The 4,803-nt window shown below is 44.6% G+C and overlaps 1 protein-coding gene across 1 annotated transcript in view; it reads left to right on the top strand.

The window, feature by feature from the left end:
* RBM38 (RNA binding motif protein 38) overlaps positions 1-4,803 on the top strand; it is a 493,989-nt gene that overhangs the window by 458,528 nt on the left and 30,658 nt on the right. The window lies entirely within an intron of this gene.

Raw genomic sequence — 4,803 nt, 5'->3', positions numbered from 1 at the left:
TTCCGAGCTTCCTTTGTCCTTTTCTCCCCTTTCCCACCCTGTAACCTCAGGAATGTGCGTCCTGCCCAGCATCAGCGTGGGGTTTTGAGTTGAGATTTCAGACAACCTCTGGGAAACGCAGCAACCTTAGGGGAAAGGGGTTCCCCAGCTGCGCTCACTTCTGCCACGTGGAGCGGCAGCCTCTGTGAGCCCTGGTGGGAAGAGTTTGAATGTGTTTTTCCTAGCTTCCCTCATTCCCATTTTCAACATCCCCAGTGCTTTCTGGCCCTGCTGCTCAGATTTCCGAGTGACTCAAATGGGGACCGTTACTTGTGCTGGGTGACAGGCCATTTGTGGGTGACACTTGTGTGACTTTCAAGTTAGAACCCAGGTCCCCTGCATGGGAATTGCCCTGAACTCATACCCTCAGTAGTGGTTGGTTGGCTGTTGCTTTTGTATATTGTGTAATTTAAAATTCCTGGTTGGTAAGTATTCAAAGTGAAATTCAGCTTACCGTGTGATTTTTGGGTCTATCACTGTATTTTTCACCTGTGATCTCAAATGCTTCTTAGGCCTTCCTGTTTGGACTAATGTGTGAAGTCTGACTTGCTGAGTGTGAAATTCTAGTATTGATAATGTTGTAAGATGTGTTTGCCTACTCATAAAAAACAATGAAAATAAAATTTTCTACTGGAAGAGACCGTCTGCACTCTGGTTTAAATTCTTTGGTAGGTCACAAATGAATTCAGACCCACTCGCTCTCCAGCCCTATTTTTTAGCCTAAAAACTTATTTTTTAGAGATAAAAAGGCAGGTGCACTAGAAAAATATCTGAATTTTCAGGTTAACCGTTTCCAGCTCATTTTTCTCTTCACTTTATGAATCAGACCTGTGGTCTTATCAACGTGGGGAAGATGTAGCTAGCAAGTAGAAGAGTGCTGTGAGGGGAGATTGAAGCTTGATTATCTCAGCAGCCAACTTTCATATGAGGGGGAATAGACTTGTCAGCTTTAGCTTAGCCAGAGTTTCATTGTTTTTGCCAGCCCTAGTGACAGGCTAGGGTGGAAAATGAGTCTAAATTGCAGGCCTTTTAGAGTATGCTTTCCCAGGATGGGACCTTGCCACCTCCCTAAGGGGACAGTTTTTGTAATTGGCAAATATAAAATATTTGCATAAGTCCAAGATTGGACTTGGGGCTGTCAGAACCTTGGGTCAGGGGGCTATTCGCTGCCACCAGGATGTGAGCCCTAGATGAGGCCAAGACTCATTTCTTCGCTGCCCAGGACCCAAAGCTTTAGCACACTGCATATTTGCTAATGAGGATCTAGGAAATACTCACTGAGATCATTAAGCTTCTTAAAATATTTGTTTTCATGTTTCCTAAAATGCATATGAAGACTTGGAGGAACTCTTCATCTTAAACGTCAGCATCTCTACAGTCACCTGTAAGTTGCATGCAGTAGGTGCTCATTAAGTATTCATAAGTTTGATGGCATCTTCTAGTTCAAAGATATACTAGTGTAATCGTGGCTCTTTGTTTTAATAAATGTCGTCATCCTGCCATTAAATATTTACTGCACACCCTGTTAGAAACAGAGCTGCTTTCACTGAAAGTAAAGTATATAAACCTCATGGAGAAGACAAATTGTGTTCTTTCACTTAGTTTTTTCCAACATATGAAAATTTTAAAACATACAAGAAAGTGGAAAGGGTTTTGGCAATGAACATACACCTGCCATCTGCCGGCCACCAGGATGCCACCGTGAACACTGACCTTTCCCTTGATTTTCTGCTTGGTTTTGCCTGGCTTTCCTCCCACTCTTTGGTGTAACATCACTTCCCTGGTTCCTCACTGTGGGAACAGGGCCTGGTGGGAAGAACTTTGTATAAAGATGCTGCTGAAACAAGGTGGCAGGGATTTAGGGTGGGTACAGGAAGGAGCACGTGGTTCCTGTCATGTTTGGTTGGAAGCAGGATGGAGCTGTGATGGATGTGTGTGAGACACCGGTCTGGTCTGTAAGCCTGTGCTCACGTGTGTGCACGCGTGCATGTAAGCCTGCCTGTGAAAACCCTCTCAGTCAAAGGCGCCGACTGAACCCACCTGCCTCACCCCATTTTCGGGTTAGCTTCATGCCAGAGGATCCTCTGGTAGAGGGAGAACAAAGGATGCAGCAAGTGCCTGGCCTGCTGGCAGTGAGCTCTCTGGCTTTCACCAGAAAATAACTACCAGGAGAAAGTAAACAGCAAGGGCCAGATGCGGTGGCTCACGCCTGGAATCTCAACACTTGGGGAGGCCAAGGCGGGAGGATCACTTCGAGGCCAGGAGTTCTAGACCAGCCTGGGCAACAAAGCAAGACCCTGTCTCAAAAAAATTTGTTTGAGTCATGTAGGAAATTTTTGTTTTTCTCATTCAACCAAAATTTTAGTCTCTTTTGAAGGAGAGACTCTAAAACATGAACTAAACACGTTCTTGAACACGCAGGAGCACCTAAGCCAGCCTTTTCCAGATTCACTCGTGACCCCTTCGTAGGTTGTGAAATGAATGTAGTTGTCGCAATGAGCATTTCTTTTAGTGAAGCCACAAAAAATTACAGAATATATGTATGTATTACCTATTTTAATATCCTGGGGTGTGATTTTTCTCTGTTCCTGTCACTTTTTATATGGTTTAGGATGAGTTCTTAGCTTTGGTGACCTCAAGTACTAGCCGTAACTGCACTTGAGGTCTCTTGAAATAACCATATAACATTGCAATTGACATGGGGCTGGGTGCGGTGGCTCATGCCTGTAATCCCAGCGCTTTGGGAGGCCGAGGCAGGCGGGCCACTTGAGGCCAGGAGTTCCAGACCAGCCTGGCCAACAAGTCAAAACCCAGCTCTACTAAAAATAGAAAAACTCGCTGGGCATGGTGGCACATGCCTGTAATCCCGGCTGCTGGGGAGACTGAGGCATGAGAATTGCCTGAGTGCTTGAGCCTGGGAGGCGGAGGTTGCAGTGAGCCTAGATCTCGACAGAGCCTGTCTGAAAATACAAACGTGCTTAGCATTGGACTGCCCACCTTCAGTTCCAACTCTGTCACCAACTTTGCTAACATGTGATTTACTCTTTGTTTAAGCATGTGATTTAAACCTCTGAGCCTCAGTGACCTCATCTGTAAAATGGGAGACATTAAAAGCTATCAGAATGGTTGTGTGAGTAGTCAGAGTTAAAGTGTAAAAGTGCCCCCGTGGCTGGCCTGTGATGTAGAGTTTAGATGTAGCTGCTACTGTAAGTGCCAATGAGGATGACGTCCATGAGAAGTCTCCTGCTCAGTGGGGCTGTGCTGTCAGTATACAGGCGGGACAAAAAGGTCCAGAGACCAAGCTGACTGGAGATCCTGCTTGTCTCTTAAGGTTCTTTCCCCGGGAGCCGGGTGTTGTGCTTAGGTCTGGCCAGCAGATGGCGCGAATGGCCTCAGTGCCAACATTGGAGCATTTGCTCTGTGTTCAATTTCACAGACTTTAGTTAATTAAAAGAAACGAAGTGTTGGCCACCCCCTTCATTTGCTGTTGCTAATTTTTTTTTTTTTTTTTAATTTGAGACAGAGTCTCGCTCTGTCACCCAGGCTGGAGTGCAGTGGCGCGATCTCAGCTCACTGCAAGCTCTGCCTCCCGGGTTCACGCCATTCTCCTGCCTCAGGCTCTCCCAGTAGCTGGGACTACAGGCGCCCGCCACCTCGCCCGGCTGATTTTTTGTATTTTTAGTAGAGACGGGGTTTCACCGTGTTAACCAGGATGGTCTCGATCTCCTGACCTCGTGATCTGCTCTCCTCAGCTTCCCAAAGTGCTGGGATTACAGGCATGAGCCACCGTGCCCTTCCTGTTGCTGCTAAGCTTTTAAGATATTTGGGAAGTAGAATCAAAACATTGCTCTTGCTGTTAGAAGAATCGTCTTAAAAATAACACTTTATAGGAAGATTGAAGGCCTCCTTGGAAAATGCTAAAGGAGGTAATTTGTCAGAGGTGAGACCCTGATTTTTCTGTTTCAAACTTAATGTCCGCGATGGTTTCCTCGTGGAACGCTGAAGCCTTGGCGCCCGCGATGCGGGGGCCTCTGAGCACTGCTGAGCTCCAAAGCATCATCCCTGCCCTGATTTGGGAAACACAAATCCCTGGTGGTGGCAAACAGGTCACTTTAAGACGCGTGTTAGTAACTTTGAAGGCTCTGTGGCCCGTTGGAATTGAGATGTAAACCTAAAACAGCAGATTTCAAAGGCTTAGTGCCAAAAAAAAAAAAAAAAATGAACTAAACACATGCTCTTGAAATTAATGTAAATGCCATTAATTTTCATACCAATTACACATTCAAATGATACTATTTTGGATAATAAATTTAACTTTCCCCTGCTTGTAATGTTAAAATGTGGCTACTGGAAAATTGTAGATTACATTCGTGGCTCATGTTATATTCATCTTTCTCTGGGACATCACTTCACTAGGTCCTCTGAGGTGTCACCCACCACTCCACACCAAATATTAAAATGCACCTACATCCTGCTTTAAATCACATTGTTTTAAAGGCAAATTCTTTGAAAAAAATTTCATATTTTACTTCTGAAATGATTTGGCAGTAAGTTAGCATGTACTTCATGTTGATTTTTTAATCATCACCTCAAATACTAGGGAATTTCTCACAAAGTGCAGCATTTCCTACAAAGCTATAAATTGTTTTCAAATCGATTGGATATTGGAACACTAAACAGTTTGTGAGGTCTCCAGTATTACATTTGTAGGCCTTTACTTAAACGGATTCATTTGGGGATTTTTCTTGTTTGTTTTTAGGTGTT

The sequence above is a fragment of the Macaca thibetana genome, chromosome 10 (genome assembly GCF_024542745.1).
Source record: "Macaca thibetana thibetana isolate TM-01 chromosome 10, ASM2454274v1, whole genome shotgun sequence".
NCBI lineage: Eukaryota > Metazoa > Chordata > Mammalia > Primates > Cercopithecidae > Macaca > Macaca thibetana.
This window is presented reverse-complemented; position numbering and strand designations above follow the sequence as displayed.